The 22576-nt window shown below is 43.0% G+C and overlaps 1 pseudogene; it reads left to right on the top strand.

The window, feature by feature from the left end:
• The first annotated feature begins 6893 nt into the window (after window positions 1–6893).
• On the top strand, window positions 6894–7932 carry LOC129025358 (protein L-Myc-like; annotated as a pseudogene).
• The last annotated feature ends 14644 nt before the right edge of the window (window positions 7933–22576 follow it).

Raw genomic sequence — 22576 nt, 5'->3', positions numbered from 1 at the left:
GCTATTATTAAAAAGTTAAAAAATCACAGATGCTGGTGAGGTTGTGGACAAAAGGGAACGCTTATACACTGCTGGTGGGAGTGTAAATTAGTTCAACCATTGTGGAAAGCAGTGTGGTGATTCTTCAAGGAATGAAAAACAGAACTACCATTTGACCCAGCAATCCCACTACTGGATATAAACCCAAATAAATATAAATCTTTCCACCACGAAAACACATGCAAGCATATGTTGATTGTAGCTCTATTCACAATAGCAAAGGCATGAAATCAGCCTAAATGCTCATCTACTGCAGACTGGATAAAGAAAATGTGGTACATACACACGATGGAATACTAAGCATCCATTAAAAAAAAATGAAATCATGTCCTTTTCAGGAACATGAATGGAATCAGAGGACATTATCCTTAGCAAACTAATACAGGAACAGAAAACCAAACCTATGTTTTCACTTATAATTGGGAGCTAAATAATAATAACCCATGGGCAGAAAGAGGGGAACAACACACTGTGAGGCCTGATTGAAGGAGGAGGGTGGGAGGAGAAAGAGGTCCAGGGGAAAAAAACTTTGGGTACTGTGCTTAGCACCCAGACAACAAAATAATCTGTACACATTGATGGGACGTATCTCAAAATAATAAGGACCATCTATGACAAACACACAGCCAATATCATACTGAATGGGCACAAACTGGAAGCATTCCCTTTGAAAACTGGCACAAGACAAGGATGCCTTCTCTCACCACTCTTATTCAACACAGTGTTGGAAGTTCTGGCCAGGGCAATCAGGCAGGAGAAAGAAATAAAGGGTATTCAATTAGGAAAAGAGGAAGTCAAATTGTCCCTGTTTGCAGATGACATGATTGCATATTTAGAAAACTCCATCATCTCAGCCCCAAATCTCCTTCAGCTGATAAGCAACTTCAGCAAAGTCTCAGGATACAAAATCAATCTGCAAAAATCACAAGCATTCTTATACAATAACAGACAGAGAGCCAAATCATGAGTGAACTCCCATTCACAATTGCTTCAAAGAGAAGAAAATACCTAGGAATCCAACTTACAAGGGATGTGAAGGACCTCTTCAAGGAGAACTACAAACCACTGCTCAAGGAAATAAAAGAGGACACAAACAAATGGAAGAACATTCCATGCTCACGGATAGGAAGAATCAATATCGTGAAAACGGCCATACTGCCCAAGGTAATTTATAGATTCAATGCCATCCCCAGCAAGCTATCAATGACTTTCTTCACAGAATTGGAAAAAACTACTTTAAAGTTCATATAGAACCAAAAAAGAGCCCGCATTGCCAAGTCAATCCTAAGCCAAAAGAACAAAGCTGGAGGCATCATGCTACCTGACTTCAAACTATACGACAAGGCTACAGTAGCCAAAACAGCATGGTACTGGTACCAAAACAGAGATATAGACCAATGGAACAGAACAGAGCCCTAAGAAATAATGCCACATATCTACAGCCATCTGATCTTTGACAAACCTGACAAAACCAAGAAATTGGGAAAGGATTCCCTATTTAATAAATGGTGTTGGAAAACTGGCTAGCCATATGTAGAAAGCTGAAACTGGGTCCTTTCTTTACACCTTATACAAAAATTAATTCAAGATGGATTAAGACTTAAATGTTAGACTTGAAATCATAAAAACCCTAGAAGAAAACCTAGGCAATACCACTCAGGACATAGGCATGGGCAAGGACTTCATGTCTAAAACACCAAAAGCAATGGCAACAAAAGCCAAAATTGACAAATGGGATCTAATTAAACTAAAGAGCTTCTTCACAGCAAAACAAACTACCATCAGAGTGAACAGGCAACCTACAAAATGGGAGAAAATTTTTGCAATCTACTCATCTGACAAAAGGCTAATATCCAGAATCTACAATGAACTCCAACAAATTTACAAGAAACAAACAAACAACCCAATCAATAAGTGGGCGAAGGATATGAACAGACACTTCTCAGAAGAAGACATTTATGAAGCCAAAAGACACATGAAAAAATGCTCATCATCACTGGCCATCAGAGAAATGCAAATCAAAACCACAATGAGATACCATCTCACACCAGTTAGAATGGTGATCATTAAAATGTCAGGAAACAACAGGTGCTGGAGAGGATGTGGAGAAAGAGGAACACTTTTACACTGTTGGTGGGACTGGAAACTAGTTCAACCATTGTGGAAGTCAGTGTGGCGATTCCTCAGGGATCTAGAACTAGAAATACCATTTGACCCAGCCATCCCATTACTGGGTATATACCCAAAGGATCATAAGTCATGCTGCTATAAAGACATGTGCACACGTATGTTTATTGCGGCACTATTCACAATAGCAAAGACTTGGAACCAACCCAAATGTCCAACAATGATAGACTGGATTAAGAAAATGTGACACATATACACCATGGAATACTATGCAGCCATAAAAAGTGATGAGTTCATGTCCTTTGTAGGGGCATGGATGAAGCTGGAAACCATCATTCTCAGCAAACTATCACAAGGACAAACAACCATACACCACATGTTCTCACTCATAGGTGGGAATTGAACAGTGAGAACACATGGACACAGGAAGGGGAACATCACACACTGGGGCCTGTTGTGGGGTAGGGGGAGGGGGGAGGGATAGCATTAGGAGATATACCTAATATTAAAAGACAAGTTAATGGGTGCGGCACACCAACATGGCACATGTATACATATGTAACAAACCTGCACATTGTGCACATGTACCCTAAAACTTAAAGTATAATAAAAAAAAAATCCGTACACTAAAACTCCAAGTCATGAGTTTACCCATATAAAAAACCTGAACCTAAAATAAAAGTTAAAATATTCAAATATAAATAAGTAAATAAATAAAATGACAGACCCACGGCTAACATCATGTTGAATAAGGAAAAGTTGAATGCTTTTTTTTCTAAAATCCAAGAGAAGACAAGGATGTCCATTCTCTCTTCTGCTCAACATGGTACTGGGAGTCGTAGGTAGAATCATTACACAAGAGAAAGAAATAAAGGTCATTCAAATTGGACAGGAGGAAGTCCTTTTCTACAATAACATGATCTTATATGTATAAAACCCTGTAGACTCAACCAAAGAAAAATAATTGGTAGTATTGATAAATGAATTCAGTAAAACCTCAAGTTACAAATCTAATATACAAAAATTAGTAGCAACAGCAACAGCAAACTATCTGAAAAAGAAATCAAGAAATCTATCCCTTTTACAATAGCTACAAAAATTTCAAAAAATTTCAAAAAATACTTAGAAATAAATTTAACCAAGGAGGTGAAAGATCTCTACAGTAAAAAAATAATAAAACATGGATGAAAGAAATTGAAGAGGATACTAATAAATGTAAAGTTAACCCATGCTCATAGATTTGTAGAGTTATTGTTGTTAAAATGTCCGTACAACCCAAAGCAATATACAGATACAATGCAATCTCTATCAAAATACTAAGGACTTTCCTCACAGAAGTAAAATATATATATTTTTTAATATATAAAATGTACATATAAATATAATATATAATATGTATATTATATATGATTATAATATTATATATGATTATATAGTATTAATATTATTAATAATATATTATATATTATTATATATTTATATACTATATTATTATATATTGTACATAAATATATATTATATATACTATATATTTATATAGTATACATATAATATATATACCATATATAATATATATAAAATATATATATCCTAAATTTGTACAGAACCACATGATTCCAAACAGCCAAAACAATCTCGAGCACAAAGAACAAAGCCAGATGCATTATATTACCTTGCTTTTAAATTTTCTATGAAGCAATAGTAAACAAAATAGCATAGTACTAACATGAAAACAGATCCATAGACTGATGGAGGAGAATAGAGACCCCAAAAATGAATCCATACAATTATAGCCAACTAGTTTTTGACATATGTACCAATAACACACATTGGGGAATGGAAAGTCTCTGCAATAAATGGTGCCGGAAAAACTGAATATCCACAAGCAGGGGAAAGAAACTAGGTGCTTCTCTCTCCCAACATATAAAAATCAACTCAAAATGGATTAAAGACTTGAATATAAAACATGAAACTAAAAAGATCCTTGAAGAAAACACAGGGGAAGCAATTCATGATATTGGTCTGGGAAAGAATTTTTCAAATAGGACCTCAAAAGCACAAACAACCAAAACTAAAATAGATGAATGGGATAATATCAAGCCAAAAAGCTTTTACATCTTAAAGGAAACAATAGAATGAAGAAATAACCTACAGAATGAGGAAATATTCACAAACTATGCATCTGACAAGAGATTAATATGAAACTATGTAATCAATGCAAGCAACTCAATAGGAAACACACAAATAATCCAATCAAAACATGGGCAAAGGATTCGAATAGATATTTCTTAAAAGGAGTCACACAAACAGGCAGCAAGTATATGAAAAAAGGCTCAACATCACTAAGCACCAGGGAAATGCAAATCAACACCACAGTGAGTTATCCACTCATCCCAGTTAGAATAGTTATTATTTAAAAAAATAAAATAAAAAGACAAGAAATTGGCCAGTCATGGTGGCTCATGCCTGTAATCCCAACATTTTGGAGGCCAAGAAGGGCAGATCACTTAATGCCAGGAGTTCAAGAACAGCCTGGCCAACATGACGAAACCCCATCTCTACTAAAAATACAAAAAATTAGCTGGGCATGATGGCGCATGCCTGTGGTCCCAGCTACTCAGGAGGCTGAGGCACGAGAATTGCTTGAACTGGGGAGGCAGAGGTTGCAGTGAGCCGAGATCGCACCACTACACTCCAGCCTGGGTGCCAGAGCAAGGCTCTGCCAAAAATAAAAAAAAACAAAAAAAAAAAAATAAAAGACAAGAAATAACATATGCTGGTAAGGATGTGGAGAAAAGTGAACTGTTATACACTGCTATACACTTGGTGTACTACTATATTATCCAGCAATCCCACTGCTGGATCCCCCTCCCCCCAAAAAATGAAATCAACATATCAAAGAGTTCAGATCCCCATGTTTATTGCAACACTATTTGCAACAGCCAAAATATGGAATCAACTTAGTGCTCATTAACAGATGAAACAGGAATTAAAAATGGTATATATATGCAATGGAATGCTATTCAATCTTTAAAAAGAATGAAACCCTGTTATTTGCAACAATGTGGACAAACCTAGAGGACTTTATGTTAAGTGAAATAAACCAAGCACAGAACGAGAACTACCACATGATCTCAGGCACATGTGGCATCTAAAAAAGTTGACCTCAGAGAGAGTTTAGTAGTGGCTATCAGAAACTGAGGAGAGTAGTTGCAAGGGGGAGGGGAACAGGTTGCTCAACAGCTACAAAGTTACACTTATATAGGACAAATAATTTCTGATGATCGACTGCACAGTAGGTTGAGCGTAGTCAACAATAATGTATTGTGTACTTTAAAATAGTTAGAAGAGAGGATTTTGGACATTCTCACCACCAAGAAATGACAAATGTTTCAGGTGATAGATATATGCTAATTATGCTGATTTGATCATTACACAATATATATGTATCAAAACATCACACTGTATCCCATTAATATGTACAATTATACATCAATTTAAAACAAAATAAAATGTATTTTATAAAAATTTTAAAACTTCAACCAGCAAGTTTGAATCTCCTATTCCCAGTTTTGGTCAGCCCTACAGTGTATACCAATCAGGCTGGCCTGGGGCTGCTGTTAGAGGAAAGAAAGAAACATCCGGACTTGGAATGAACAGATCTGGAAGGAATCCTAAATTTTCCAATAAAGTCTCTGTATTCCTTTCATCCTGGTCCCTACCCAGGAAGCAGTCTAGAGGAGATGATCCTTTTCTAAGAACAGCAACATTCAGTAAACAAACTGCCTTACTAATGTGTGTGGACCAAGAGATGGTGAGCAAAGTAGAGTCAGTGATATTTTTGAATCAATTATGAGAAGGCCACCATGCTATTGCTCAGTAATATTAGATGCCCATGGACAGTAAGACTCATCGATGGTCCATCTTTATTATTAGGTCATTACTGAGTGGCTTTTGCAATAAAATACACCATTGGCAGAATAAAAATATTCTCTAATGCAAAAACATAGCATGAATTATTTTTAAGGGGCACAATGGTGTGCTTGATCAGACTGGAATAGCAACATTGTAATCTGAAAAAAGCTCAACAGTTGTGAGGCATATTCAAAAGCCCCAAGAGGAGAGTCAACAGTCAGATCAATCAGAGTTGAGAGGTTGCCACAACTTATGTAATGACATCTCCACGCCATGAAACACATGTGTCAGCTTTTGTCAGGAGTCACAGATCTGGCATGCAGCAGGAGATTCTGCATTAGATATATAAAGTCAGGCTCAATCATCCCCTTGATTAGTTAGTCTTATCAGAGAATGAGCCCTTGCCATGGGTCTGTATATGAGGAATCCAGGCAGTTCAATAAGTAGTCAAGATTTGTTTCCACATGCGGTCCCAAAGAAGAGTCTTTAATCTGCCAGACTAGTTTTCCAAGTTGCATACCAAAAGGCTGGACCATTGGTAGTGTCCCAAGAATTGAGTTCTGACCATTGAGCAGAGAAACCAAGTCCTCTTTTTATTTCTGCATAGCTGGTTCAGAGGCTGAACAGACACAGGAGCCAGTGAACACCATCAGTTTTCAGCTTAGCCGATCCTTCACTGAGGCAAGCCCAGATATTTAGGGAAACCTCTGTAAACAGGGTCCAATTGAACTAGTAGTGTTGTTTCAAGCAGGAGAGTAAAAGGTTAAGTTTCCCCCAGAGAGATAGTTGCCACTCTTACATATAAAGCAGAGATGCAGAAGAAATTCGAGTTGATGCCATCGCCCACCCACCAACCCACCTCCGCATTTCCGCCCTGAGACTAGGATCCCAGCGCCAGGGACCCAGACCCTGGGATTGATCGCACAGAGCCGTGATCCGGAGAGTGCGCCGGGGATGAGACGGAATCTCGGGGCCACTCGAGAGCTTGGGGTAGGAACCATGCATCCATTGTCCATCGTGACTGCATGTGGAGCAGCTATATGGCCTGGGAACAGCTGTAGAGAGAGGGGAGCGACTGGTTCGCCACTGGCGAGCCCTGGGGGAACCCGCCCAAGGTGCCCTCCTCCCCAGACTGCCCTCCCAGCCTCGAAGACGGCAACCCAGCGCCCACTGCTCCCTGGACTCTGGGCAAGGCCAAGATTCAGGCCTGCTCCAGGTTTGAGAGCCCAAACAACTCAGAGGGTGAGGAAATTGACCTTGTGACAGTAGAGAAGAGGCAGACTGGGTATACAGAAGTTGATCACCATCATGGTTCCGGTCGACAGTCTGAACACCTGCATGAAACACTTCCACACCTCCATCCACCAGCAACAACACAACTGCGCTGCCCATATTTCTCCAGAAAGCTGCTCCCAAGAAGAGGCTCCAGAGAGGGGTCTCCAAGAAGAGGCTCCAGAGAGGGGTCTCCAAGAAGAGGCTCTGGAGGGAGATCCTCCAGGGGAAACAGAAGATGAGGAGGATGAGGGGATTGTGAGCCCCTCACCTATAGAAAGCAAGGCTGCCCAGTGCTGCCAGTTCTGACACTGAGGATGTGACCAAGAGGAAGGGCCACAACTTCCTGCAGCACAAGAGGTGGAATGAGCTGCGCGTTCTCAGTTCTTGGCCCTGAGGGACCAGCTACCCACCTTGGCCAGCTGCTCTAAGGTCCCCACGGTAGTGATCCTAAGCAAGGCCTTGGGATACTTGCAAGACCTGGCGTGAACCGAGAAAAAGATGTCTATGGAGAAAAGGCAGCTCGGAGGCCAGCAACAGCAATTGCAGAAATGAATTGCGTACCTCAGTGGCTACTAACTGACCAAAAAGCCTGACTGTTCCATCTTACAAAGACACAAGTTTATTTTTTGACCTCCCCCTCCCCTTTAGTAATTTTCACATTTTGGTTATGACGGGACAGTCTCTGCAGTAGGTCCCAGAATGCATTGCAGCCGGTACACACAGTATAAGGGCTTGCATTCTTGGAAACCTTGAAACCCAGCTTTTTCTCTCCTGACTCATGCTGTGTCTTCTCTGGCGCCTTTGGCTTCTCAGCAGGTAGCTGACTGAGGAGATTTGGGGTCTGTTTACCTCACTAGCTCCGAAGAAAAGGCTGACAGATACTATGCAACAGGTTGGTGTATGTTGTCGGGGGCTCCAGTCTGCATGAAATCTCACACTCTGCGTGAGCCTTAGGCTAGGAAAGAATGCTCCCTGGTATCTCTGGGGTGATGCAAGAATGCTCCCTGTTATCTCTGGAGTCATGCAAGGACAGCTGGGCCTGGACAGCGCTCTCCCTGTGGCTTTTTTTTCCAGGAGACACATAAGCTGTCTAGGGTGATGACAAGCTTGAAGATTTGATCAACATGACCATTGCTTCACTGTCAGACACTTTACAGTATCTGAGGAGTTGGAAACCTTTAACGTATACATTGTGATATTAGCTGACACCTCTCCTTCCAGTTTCAATGCTGAGACCCTGAGAACATTTAAAGAGCTTGCACTCCAGGTTCGTTGTCTCAGAACTCTCTGGGCCTTCTCTGATGAAGGGACCTTTCTATCCTCATGAGAGACTTTTGTTTCATTTTGCCTTTGTTGTGCAATGGGCTTTACAGCATCCTTTCCCACAGGTTAGAAATATTTCCCCAAGTTACAGGGAAGTGGGGATCCTAGCCTGGGGCCTGAGGAAATCTTGGAGTCCTGGCTCCTGAACTTGTTCCCTGTCCAAGTGGCACTTGAGGCCACTCATCTTATAATCTCTTCTCAAGGCAGATGTAAGGCACCTCTGAAGGGAGAACTGTACCACTTCCTCTTTTCCATGAAGCTCTCGTCTCAATCTTTTACTGATGAGTGTGAAATTCTACCAGAACCATGCAAACACGTCCACCTTGTGCATCTCCAAGGAACCTGTGGGGTCTGCAGCATACTTGGCTCCCTACCAGCCTGCCATGAGTCATATTTCTTTTCCAGAAGGTGGACTTGCTTCCTGGTATGTTTTAAAGGAGCCTGCAGAAGCTCTGCTTAGCCAACCATGATGGATTTTTGCCCCAGATGGACTCTGCATGTCCAAGGAGAATCCAGGTGCAGCCTCCATTCTGGGAAAGACATCCAGCCCAGCAGTTGTCATGTGGGTAACCTCAGGAACCCCTAACCCTGTCCTGGAAAAAGGACAAGCCCCTCCAGAACTCTGCCCAAAATAGCAGGTGCTTGATGGTCCTGAATTTGGAAAGGGATAGGGGGTGATAAGTACTATCTGTGGCTCTGGAAAACCAGCTGCTACATTCAGATCTATTTTCCATAATGGTTTCTTTCTGAGGTTGCTTCGTGGCCTCAGAGAATCCCAGAGGATGTTTTGAAATAGCCTCTCTACCCTTCAGGAGCATGGTAGTTTACAGGAACCAACTGACTTCTGGAACTGTCTATGGAGGGAGAACAGACCAGGTGTAGGTTACTAATGTCTTACATGAATAGCTTGGTTTTATAAGCTGCTGTTGGGTATTATGTTGGGGTAGTCTTTTTAATATATTGTATTTTTGTACGCATTTTGCAAAGTGGAGTTAACTGTTTTGTAAAAGAAAAAAAAGAAACCCTTGGGTGCTTCTTCTGTTTCAAGGGTCTGATTTATTTTGAAAGGCAAGTTTATCTGAAATTTTGTATTATTGATTGCCCAATTTTAAAATGTTGCCTTCTGGGACATCTTGACATAAAATATTTCCCAAATATGCAGAAAATAAATATAATAAAATAAAAAAGAAATGTCTGTGGGATCAGATGACTGTACTTGATTTTACTGTTTCCATTTCATAAGCCAAGCTTATTGACCCCTTCCTATCTGCTAGTCATTGAGTCTGAGTTGACCAACTCAAAGATGGAAATATCGAGCCAGATGGTAAAAAATTCTCCATGAATCAATTGTTCAGTTTTGACAGAATCCAAATTGCAAGCCATTAGCTGCTTTTCAAAAGGGATGTACCCTGTAGCCATATCAGGGAGGCAACAAGTCCAGTTCCCCGAGGGATCTCTCTGGGTGTTGACTGCTTACCCTTGCCAGCTGCCCCCATCGGCAAAATCATCAGTTACACAGATTTGTCCTGTATGTAATATCCAAGGAGTTGATTGAGGTTCTGAGCCTCTTTTTCGGTGGCAGGTTGTATGAAGAGACATCAAATTTTTCCTGTTAGAGGGATCTAATGTTGTGAATTTGCCTACTTAGTCCCAAGAGATTACTTGGCAAGCAGGCCCCTGTATTTGGGAGCATAAATCAGCCACCCTTGCTGACAGATAAGTAATAACACTGCATTGAGGACCCTTGAGACTGAGACTTCTAGCCGGCCAGCTGACACAATTATTATTTATATAGTGAAAATGTTGAACATTAGAAGGTAGAGACACTAATGCTAAATCCTGAGCCAACCACTGGTGACAAATCTCGTTGGAGTTTGTTCCACTAACACTTCCCTCTACCTCTGTCTCTCTGCAATGGGGATGACTTTATATGAGACCTGTAGAATGAGAAATTACCAGCATATGACCCATCAAGTCCTGCCATTTATAGGTAGAAGCAACAAGAACAGTTTATTCAACTTTCCCAAGGGCGCCCCCATACAAAGTCATATTGGCTTCCAAACCCCACTGTGAACCATGCCCAAACCCCAACAATTGCTTTTCTGGACTTTTTTCCCTTAAATGAACTCAGACCTAGAGTTCACTACAGGAATTTCAGGGGTTACAGCAAGAGCTGTTAGGAGATTTCCCTATGTCCAGGCCAGAATGTAGGGATTGCAGGGGAGTCTTGGGATGAGGCAGTGGGGGAGGACTGTAAGCCTTTTTTGTAATCCCTCTGGCTCTTTGCCCCAGCTTGTATGCTAAATCCTCTCCTGTGTACCTATATTTGTGCAGAACTGTAACGGCTCAGGTAGTCTTCCATTCTGTCCCTTGATTTCCCCAGCAGCTCTGCTCCACAGTCTTGGTGCTTTCATCTACCTCATATCTATTACCCCTTCCCTCCACTACCCAGAAAATCAGACAAGATAGTGTCATGGGAGCTTATATCTAACAGTTCTGTGAACATGTGAGTACCTCCCTTTCCTGAAGTACCCTACCATGCATATGCCTTTTAGTCTGTCTTGAGGACAGAGAGACTTCTGGCTCACCACTAATTGTCTTTCTTCTTATAGCACCTGAAGTGAGAAAAGGAAGAGAACCAGGAGTTAGGAAATGCAGAGAGAGAGAGAGAGAAAACTCTGTCTATACTAGTAAGCAAGGCATGTTTGCATTTGGTTTACAGTAGCCAGCAGTGTGGTTCAACCAAACAAACTTCAGATGGTTTTGTTCCACTGAAAACTCTATATCTTCACTGCTGACACCACTTATTCAGGTTTGGCAAGTCATTGACTCAGCACCATGACATCATCCCTTCTTCCTCCCACCCACAGGAGAGTGAACAACAACCAAACCATGATTCAAACAGCTTGGTTTAATTCTGCATCCTGCCCCTCAGCTTCATTAATAGGTAGGAGAGTGAGCGGGGAAGGGCCCTTAATGCACTTAGTGCCAATCCATTTGGGAAAAAGCATTTGCTCTCCAATCCCGAGGAGTCTTCTCATATCCCCTAACCAGGCCAGTGAAGCACCCTTGTTTTATCACTTTCCAGAACGCTATGTTTCATCTTCATTACCAAAATTGGCAAGAAATGTGAAGAGTTTGAGACTGTACCCTACTTGTAAGCTCACAAACTAGCATACCTCAGTTTCACAGATGTTGGAAGAATATATGAGATTCTTGGGTCAGAGTTTGTTTTGGTTCATGTTTGCATTAGTTCCCCTTGCCCCCTGCCCCAAATCCCACAGGAGAAATGAGGAGCAGCCAGTCAAATGTTGACATACAAGTATTCTTCAAACTACAGTTAGAGACAAAAGCTGTTACAATAAATGTAGAAAGGCCATGGACAATTATCTCAACAATATCTGACCATTGTTTCTCCACTATCTTGGCTTCTGACAAAGTTTGCCATTAAGTATGTGTGGTGATTTTCTGGATATCAGGGCTGAGCAAGGAAAAAGTCATGACCATGAGATGGCAGTAGCACACAACGTGCTTTATTTGGGTGGCCCTTTGAAAGGTTTCAGGAGAGTGGAACTTCCCTCACAGCAGGAGACCTTCCAGAGGCAGCAGCAAGAGGCCACCACCCAGAAGAGGAAGAGTTCAAGGCAACTTCCAAGGGACAGAAGAATTGGACAGGAGGCTTATGTGTCTATGGGATGTTACTAAGCAGCCAGGTGTGGAGTCTCTGTGTCAGAGAGTTCCCATGGGCATCAGAGGCTTGGGGCTTTTGTCCAGCCCCAGAGTATGTTCTATCTATGGGTAGCAGATGTTGAGTCTAGTTTTACAGAGGGTGCAATGTGGGTGGGTTCTAAAGGGCCAAAAATGTGCTTATTGGGGGCCATATTTAAAGCAATTGGGTGTGTAAACATTTGATTTTAGTTCCAATGAGCTTTGAGCTAATGGTCTTAGCCATCTCTGAATATAGGGAACAAGATACAAGGCACTATCTAAAGATATTAACCCACTTATTTAACAGTCCATGCCTTGGCCCCATGTTGTTTTACAATCTAAGTTGTATGCTATTTCATGGAGTCTCAGTTGGGAGCCAGCGATGAAGCATCCTCAAGACCCAGAATGCTATAAGGCTACAAATTAGGATTTTAAAGCCAGTTCTCAGCCAGTCTGCCCACTTGGGCAGCCAGTAGAATAAATTTGAAAGGAGACAATTTTGTTTTGACAAATCCATTTAGTCAATAGAGTGGCATTTATATCCCCTTTGGTACATGACCCCAGCTATCTGTAAAACTTGGTGTTATCTACGCACATGCAGCAAGATAATTTTAGCAAGCACACAGCCCCTGTGCCCTGCGACCCCTCCAGCAGCCTGACCTAGGGCTATGCAGTTATCTCACACCATGGCCCCTAAAGTACAGTGAGATTCAGCAAAGAGTTTCGGTCCTTGGGCTGTTTATCTAATTTCTGTGGGTAATTCCTGCAACATGGCTATGTGTTTCTCTTAATTGTGGTGTGCTGTTCCACACATATGCTATTCCTACTGCCTCCAAAATTAGTGATCCTAGGGAAGTTAGTACCATGAGGAACTATTTGGAAAACTCACTTGTGACATTGGGGAGTCGCAGCTAGTGTGGTTTGGTGGCGGCAAGTACTTGGGGGAGGGGGTTCCACTGTTGAATAAAATTCTACTGGAATTTTGCACCAATCCCAAGTGCAGGAAATATCCTTCAGGGTTGGATGAGGAGAAGATTATGATAGGGAAGCCATTTGATTCCTTTACAGGACCACCAGGCTCCCTCTGCTGCCTGAATTCTCTGTGTTCCACTGAAGGGAAGTTCACATGGCTTCATGAAGTTCCAGAAGTTCCAGGTTGTGTTAATAGGAGCAGAAAGTGGTATAGTCAAACAAGCTTGTGTTATCCACCTTGCATTCAGCACCTGGGTAAACTAAATTTGTTGTGGGTTCAGCCTACCATTGTCTATACATTTACGTGAGATAAGCCTCTGGATAAGGTTGTTGAATGTCAATGGTTAGGGGAATCGGCTCATCTAAATAAGTGAGGTATATGATGCAGCATTGCCAGGGAAGAAGTATTACACTATATTTTCTAAAATCAGGTTGGCAGAAGCAAGCCCTGCATTAGGTTAGATTTACCATTTTATATGTTGCTGTGGCTAAGGCTATAGGCACGTTTGGTGTAGTCGGCAATTGTATGTTCCTCCTTGCTGTGACTGTTGTGCATTGTGCTTGAGTTTCCTGCTGATTGCAAATAGTAAATAGCATTGATGTGTTCCCATGAGTGTGGGATAGGTTTTGCAGGTGTTATTGGCAGTCCAAGAAGAACGTTGTTAGTCTAGCCACACACCAAATTAGATCCTGAATTATGAGGCACTCGCATATGAGTGAACAAAACAGGTGAACCAAGTATTTTTTTTTTTAAATAGATATCGGCCGGGCACGGTGGCTCATGCCTGAAATCCCAGCACTTTGGGAGGCCGAAGTGGGCAGATCACGAGGTCAGGAGTTCCATACCAGCCTGGCCAATATGGTGAAACCCCGTCTCTACTAAAAATACGAAAAAAAAAAAAAGATTACCCGGGTGTGGTCGCATGCTCCTGTAGTCCCAGCTACTTGGGAGGCTGAGGCAGGAGAATCACTTGAACCCAGGAGGCAGAGGTTTCAGTGAGCCGAGATCGCGTTACTGCACTCCAGCCTGGGCGACAGATCCAGACTCTGTCTCAAAAGAAAAAAAAAGATATCAGTTGTATCAAGACATAGGTCCCTCTTATGTTCCATTGTATTGCAACATTATTGTGTTTCAGTGGGGGACCAAATGCTTTATGGACTCCATTTTAGGGGAAACTTTCATAGGGAAGAGGTTTGTATACCTTTAATAACCTCAGGAGTGGCCCCTTGGGAGGTGGCAGTGTGACTACACCAATAAATTTCCTCCCAAGTACTCATGGACATAAAGTGTCTACTGAGACACTGGAGATGACTAGAGGGGGACTGGGGGAGGGGGAGCAAGGGTTGAAAAACAAACTGTTGGGTACTATGCTCAATACCTGGGTGATGGGATCATTTGTATCCCAAACCTCAGCATCATGCAATATACCCAGGTAACAAACCTGCACATGTGCCGACTGAATCTAAAATAAAAGTTGAAAAATAAATGACAAGGCATAAAAATGTTTTAATGAAGATGAAAACATTCCTCCTAAGTTAGTTTCATTACATGTCTTCTCATTATCGTTTATATCTTCTGTAGGTTTGGAGTGTGTATGGATTTTTAAGGAGCCCTCAGAAAAGTAACATTGGGCAACAACTGCCCTCAAACATTTTCTAAGTTTTTAATAACTGTGGTTTTGGACAAATTTCACAATAGCTATAAGCAAAGAGTTATCAGTGTGGGTGGAGAAACTCCCATGCAAACAGTAGTTAGATTTCTCCCTGAGATCAAATATGTTTTTTGTAAGAACTGCCTGTGCTGTGACGCCACAAGCTATGATTTGTTCACTGTGGGTAGCCAGCATTGCAATTGCTGTAGAGTTCACTTCCATTGAGTGTTATGTAAAACTTGCAGTTAGTATATTGAAATTAGGTTAGGGAAGGATTCCCAAGCTGGTTGTAGTGTGTGTGTGTGTGTGTGTGTGTGTGTGTGTGTGTGTGTGATTTTTTTTTTTTAAGAAATGTCTTGGCCCAGGTAATGTCGTGTAGTATGCATTGCCTTAGAAGCCAATAATTGTAAAGGTATACACTGTGGGTGTCGATTGCACTTATTATAATTCCAGGGATAAGAAAAAGCTATCGTTTTATCTATGCAATCCCGTAAGGCTTGTGGGTATTGTATCTGGATTATAGCATTAATAACAACACCAATCACAAGCATCCTGGTTGTAATATTTGGTGCATACTATCTCTGGGCATTCCTTAAATGAGGCTCCATAGATAGTGGTCCATTGCTCCATTTGTTTAATGGCACATGAGTTAATAATAGTGGGTTTCATCTGATGTGAAGGAAAAGGCAGCCCACAGAGCTTAGAAGGCATCTATGAGTCACAAGTGAAATTGTACAATCTGACTTAGCTGGAAGGATGTTACTAAGTGGTAGTAGAGAGAGAAGGAGAAGTCCTAACCTCAGTGCTGATGTCTGTGGACTGACCCAGTGAAATGGGAGCATGGTTCCCTTTGTTCCCACTCTGACCTATGTTGGGTCTCCCTGTGGTGTGTATGTGGCATGCTGTTTCCATACATACTCTGACAGCAGTAGGGTGTGGATTACCAGGGATAGGGTGATCCACCAATTGAGGTATAATTGACATTGATAAGGGTAGGAACTTTCTCAGGTAAGGAAGGGCGGAACATCAGCATAGGCATAAATGTTGGAGGTCATTTGCAGCCAGCAGTAGGGAATCTGATTGTCCTCTGGGAGTCACCCAAATGGTGTTACCGGATACAAGGGTTGTTGGTTCAATCTCCTGGGTGTCCAGAGCAGGTCAAGGTTTGTTCCATAGTGCCCTTAGTGAAGCAAAGTACATGGGCAGAAAATGAGGATGCTTCCCTCTCCAGATAGTGGTGGGTGGTTTACTAGGTTTATTCTGGGTAATGAACAGACTAAGACTGAGAATGCACCCAGAATGAGTGGTCCATGCCAGATCCTTTTCAGGATTGAGGGGAAAAGAAATGACCAGACTCTGGATTTTCTATAAGGAAGAAGGAAGAGGTGAAAGAGCCAAGTTCCTTTGCTGTGGGCTGTCACTTCGGGGCCCCCATGTTTGTGAATACTGGTAAATCACGTTGTGTCCAGTGGGTACATACATCACCAGAGGTTGCAGCATCTCTGTTGGTGGTCTCCTCATTTGCTGTGAATTAAAATATAGTGTAGTTATGCCAGAGAGGTATGGATTTAATGTAAGCATGACTATGGGCAGTATTTTTGGCTACTGGGAATGCTATTGTCCTGCATGTTCTTTCAATATCCCTTGTTTTAAAAAGCCCATTGTGTCATTCTGTGACACCTACTACTGTAGGACCAGAGAATAAATGAGAAATCCAACCAGTGTTCTTTGGTAACGCCTACGGTTGAATCTTCTTTGCAGAGAAGTGAGAGTCTTGATCTGACTGGATAACTTTGTGTAACTTTTGTACTCCCAAAGGCCATACAAACTATTTTATCAGTTCCTCAATAACATTAGCAGAGCTTGGTGCCTTTCGTGGGTAAGCCAAGAGTAAGCCTGTGTAGGAATTACTACATTGTTGTGGCATATGTAATAGTTCCTGCTGCTTCAGAGAGAGGCCCAATGAAATTGACTGGATTTGCCAGCTCTAATATAGCCCTTCTCCTCCTGTGCAGTAGGTCCAAGTCTCCAGATTTATGGTCTATCTGCTTCGTGTAAATGTCTCTCTGCTGGGTCTATTTCTCATTAACAGATTGATTTTCATGGTCTCATGATGCCCAAATGCCCTGACCTCTCCTGTGTAGGGTGTAGGGTAGCTCTTACCAAAGTTCTGCTGTCTCCCTTCTTTTCAAAAGGATTAACTACTTTGGTAGTTTAGCTAGTTTGTCAGCTTCCAGGTTGTATTGTTTGCTGTGAGCTGAGGTATGTTGTACAAAGATGCGCAGAGTGGAGGCCAATGTGCTGATATTTTCCCCCACATCTCCTTACCCCAAATGTGTCAGCCTTGTATGTTCCAGCCCTGATTTTGTCCAAGTCCCAACCCAATAGCCCATTAGCCACTGACCAGGAGTTGCCAAAAATGTGAAGCTTAATAAAATGTTTGTCGAAGGCCTTCTTTATTTCTAGGGATGTTGCACACAGCCTGGCCCATTGGGCACTTTGGCCCGTCCCCATATGGAAGTTGGAGTATTTGAATAAGGGTAGTAGGCTGTTGCTGTCCTTTATCTGACTCCCTTATACCCTGTGCTCACTCCATTGGTAAAGAAAAACATTAATTTTCTTGTTGTGAGAGTGCTGGCCGTCCTCCCTCCATTCCCCAATGAGCAAGAGCCAGGGGCATTTCCAGGGGTTTTGGCAAGTTAACCTCATTGACAGAGTATGTGGCCATTTCCTCACACAGTAGTGACACTCCAGGAGGGCCAGGTGTAGTTCAATCCTGTAGATACCATTTTCATTTTAATAAAGAAGCTTCTGTTGCTGATCCAATTTTACGGGCAGCTCTGCCCATTACCCAGGGCATAATAGGAATCTCGGTCCACAGGGTAATTTTCTCTGCCCCACCAGGGCTTCAGTTTTGATAAGTGCCCCGTATGCTGCCAGTGGGTGTCTGTCTAGTGAATACTTTAGGCTGAGGCTGAGAGCTACTTACACCAAAAGCCCATGGGTAGGCATTTACTTGTCCATTTGTTCCAGAGGCTCCAGGAAGCAAATTTTGGAGCAATGGAAACTTATAATTGCAAGTCTTGTCCTTGGGAGCACTAGAGGGAGAGCCAAAGTACTAGCCTCCTGTAGCTCACCCAGTGCCTGTAGTTGTTCAGGTCCCTACTGAAAAAGGGAAGCTTTACAGGTGTCTCAATAGACAATTCAGCAAGGGTCAGCAAATATTGGAGGTGAGGAATGCATTGTGCTATCATTCCTAATGAATGTTGGGGGTTCTTTACTGATGTGGGCAGTTTAAGCATGAGGAGCTTGTCTTTTATCAGATTGGAAATAGTCTGAACACTATTTCTGTCCTGTCAAAGCGTAGAGATCTTATTCCTAGATTTAGACTGCCCTTACGAATCGGCTCAGTTTGTGGCTGACTTGGTACAGAAAACAGCAAAGGTATTGAGGATCACATGGAAACTGCATGCTGCCTACCGACCGCAAAGTTTTGGAAAGGTGACCGAGTGTGGATCAAGGACTGAAACATAGCCCCTTTGCATGCACGGTGGGAAGGACCCCAGCCCATCATCCTGACCACTCTCACTGCTGTGAAGGTAGAAGGAATCCCGGCCTGGATCCACCACACCCGTGTAAAACCTGCAGCGCCTGAAACTTAGGAGGCAAGACCAAGACCGGATAACTCAGGCTGTGCTCCCCCTGTCAGATAGTAAATCCCAGGTGATGTACCTGCTGTCAGCAGATCTAGGCTTTCTTCTTGGACACATTATACCCACAGTCCTCCAGGTGCCGAAGTAGGGCATCCATTCCCTTGGCAAACCCGACTGCTGTGGGGTGTCCTAGCAGAAGGTCCTCGATGTACTGGAGCAACATGCACCCTGGGTCTCTGGCAGGAAACTTCTGGAAGTCCCGAAACAATGCTTCCTCGAAGATGGTAGGGGAGTTCTTGAACCTTTGGGGAAGCCGGGTTCAAGTGTACTGAGTGGTGACACCTGACCCCGGATCTTCCCACTGAAAGACAAACAGTTTCTGGCTCTCAGGGGCTAGTCTGATGCTAAAGAAAGAGTCTTTCAGGTCCAAGCAGGTGAACCAGCTGTCCTCAGCTGACAGCAACCCTAAAAACATGTACGGTTAGGCACTGTTGGATATAAAGTCACTGTAGCTTGATTAACCAAGCACAAGTCCTGTACTGGCCTGTAGTCCTCGGTCCTTGGCTTGGGAACAGGCAGGAGGAAAGTGTAGTATTCTGAGGTCTGAACAGGCAGGAGTGGAAAAACACCCTTCCGAGTTCCTAGTGTAGCCTTCAAATTTTACAGACTTATACCTTACGTGGTGTAATTGCCAATCCACTCTCAGTGAGAGGTGGTTTACTGAGGGTTGTGATCAACTGTGAAACAGAGTCTTGGTCAGGTTCTGCGAGGAGGATGTCATCAATGTAATGCCAAAGCATAGTTTCTGCTGAAATTGAGGGGCAGGTGTCTATGTCCTGTTGGCAATGACTGTGCAATTGGAGGGCTATTAAGTATCCCCCAAAAAGCTAGCATCACAATGAAGATGAGGGGAAATGAATACCCCAAAAGCAAGTGGGTAAAGGTGTACTATTGACTCTCAAAGGTGGAAGTGAAATGTGTTTGACTCAACTGTGAAATTTTTACTAAACAGAACATGTTAGCCAAGTCTACAACTCCAGATTCAAATTCTGGGGGCCTTAGATGCCCTGTATTAATATAAACTTACCACTGATGTTTTGAATGACACCCATTAAGGCAACAATGTCCTATAGAGGTGCTCTAATAAAGGAAACAGCCCTGTGGAACTCTGTATGGTCTATCGTCTCCACTGATTAGTAGTGTCTCTTAGTGCAGGCCATATGGGGAATTGATAGGTGAGGTAGTAGGAGTCAGTGCTCCTTGTTAATCTATGTCACCTGTGACAGGCCATAATCCTTCAGTATCCTGCTTCAGTTTCTGCTGTGGTATATGAACCACCTGAACCAGGAGGGGCAGGTTAACTTGTTCCCACCAGGAAGTGCCACCAGTAGCGTAAAAACCTTAGTCTTATGTCATGAGTTTATCTGAGGCCTGAGGAGGTCTGTTCCAATAATGGGGAAATGGATAATCTTGGAGGCGAGGCAAGTAGGACAGAAGCATATTTTTAGCAAAACTGAGCCAATTTTAATAGTTAAGAGGGGAATTATCCCTTTAATTAATTCCTTTAATTAACCCCCTCCCAAGCAGGTAACCTACTTGCCGGGAGGGGGTTCCTTTTAAAGCATGTGTGTGTGTTGGCATTAGGGAGATTTGGGCACCCCTGACTGACAGAGTTAGCCAGTGTTGTTTGTCAGTGCCCAAGCCACAGTTAATATGGTAAAAGGGCAACTGTCCGTCAGAAGGGGCCTTCCGACACTGCAGGATCCCTGTGTGAGAGAAGATTCTTAGCCATTTGGCAGGCATCAGAGACAGGTGTGGAAGATAAGGTTACCTCCAAAGGGAAAGCCAGCTGGGGTGGGAGGGGGTCGTAATCTAATCCTAGTAAGTATTGCAATTGCTCCAAACATTCACCAGAGATCATCCAATTTGGGACCTTCTTGTGCCTTAGGGTCTAACATAACCTCTTTTCTTCATCTCATGGTTGATGCATACATGGGAGCCTGGCCACAGGTGGTTTGTTTGGCCCAGGAGGGGGCAGCCTGAGTGGTGATAGTAACTTTGATTTAGGCCAGGTAGGGTATTATAGTGTTAGCAGGCAGCACCTGACTCTGAGTTTGTCTTTCATGAGTTTCTATTAAATCCAGTGCAGCTATGGCCTCTTGAATTGTTTTAGCAGTAGCCACCATGCCCAGTAAAGAAGATTTTCCCAGGAGCTCCGCCCCCTGTGGAATAATTGAGTGGACTCAGGACTCGATTCAGACTCCTCCAGTCTTGTCAAGTCATCCTGCCCCACCTCATTTGTTGCCTCCACTCCAACATGTCCAACTGGTGGAGGAGATGTTTAGCCTTGGCTAACCTTTTCTCTGGACAGTCTTCCCAGGCCATTATGAGGTCTAATGGTGGGCAGCCTTCTAATCCACAAAAATACACATCAGCAATAAAGATGTGAACAGAGGTCCAATGCCTCTGTGTGGCTTCTTCCCAAATTCTGCTCTAATTATACAGGTTCCTTTAGTGGGGACACAATTTTTCCATCATGTACTATCGCTCCTAATTGTTTAATTTCATTCCCCATTAGGTGGAATCTGTTCCTTGCCAGATGCATTCTATAGAGCCAAGCAGCCCCTTGTTTATTTGGTTCTTGGCCTGGGTACTTAAGGAGAGACTGGGGCTTGGGTAAGAAAGAGGATGGGACTCCTCCTCCGAGGAGGAACAGACCCTTCCTTCTTGGCTCTCCCTTTTTGTCTTTTCCATTTTTATTACTTTCTGGGTGGCTACAGGCAAAGCAGAGGTTAAGTTTCCCCAGTCCCTACCGTGGTGACACTGTGCTGCCTTTTCTTCTGGAGAGCACCTATTCTCCTCTCCAGGGATCTCTTGTCCAAACTGTCTCTCCCAAGAGTTTGGGCTCTTACCTCTTCTCCAGGTGGCATCCTGGTGATAAATTGCTGCCAGCAATGTCAGCACATGCCTCATGGTTAGGAATGCCTGTTCGACCTGACAGCAACCTCCTGTAGAGTTCCAGGAGGGGCAGGAATATAAACTTTTTTGCCTTCAGTCACTTTAAGTAACACTCTAGCTAGCTCAGCCCAAAGGTGGAGATATTAATATCCCTCTGGAGAGGGGACAGCATGATGACAACTGCAACATCATCATTGAGTATAACAACAGTAGAGGCATGCTACCTGCTTTCAAAGGCCTCTCCACCAGCTGCCCTTAGGAGACCAGCCTTGGCCTGATGTCTCTGCCTTATTGGCTCATTTGCTTGCCTAGCTGTCTCCAGGAAGGAGGACATCCTCACATCTCAGACTACCCCAAATCCTCAACCCAGCCAAAGAGAACACTTCCCACCATAGCTTGTTATGCAGTCCAGGGTGGTTCACCCTTATTCCAGAGGCATGCACTCCCTCTTTTTCTATTCAGGTGCACAGGTGCACAATGTCCAATGTCAACTGAGGGGGGGACCCAGGTAAGTGGGCTGACCTCCTTCCCAAGAACCTTGGCATCTCAGACCCCAAAAGCCAGTTCTAGTGGTATGGGTTCACTCAACTACTGGTACTACCTCTGGGCCAGGTCAATGAGGTATAGAAGGAGACTGCAAAAAGTATATTGTTGCAGTACAGCAATGAGCGATGCTGCGCAAAACTGCTACAGAGGCATTCTAAATGTAGAGTCTAAACACTTAAGGCTGCCTAGGACTGATTCCTCAATTGATTGTCCTACTGATTGGGTAGACGCTATGCCAATTTCTTGTTCACGAAAATCCCATCCTCTTCAACACTTGTGGTGAGTTCCAAGATTTCTGGGCTGACCAATGAAGAAGACATGACCACGAGATGGCAGTAGCGCTCAAAAACATTTTTTTTTTTTTTTTTTTTTTTTTTTGGGAAGGGAGAAGGAGTCTCTGTTGCCCAA

Source organism: Pongo pygmaeus, chromosome X, assembly GCF_028885625.2.
Source record: "Pongo pygmaeus isolate AG05252 chromosome X, NHGRI_mPonPyg2-v2.0_pri, whole genome shotgun sequence".
NCBI classification, from domain to species: domain Eukaryota; kingdom Metazoa; phylum Chordata; class Mammalia; order Primates; family Hominidae; genus Pongo; species Pongo pygmaeus.
The sequence above is the reverse complement of the archived record's forward strand: the minus strand, read 5'-3'. Positions and strand labels throughout refer to the sequence as shown.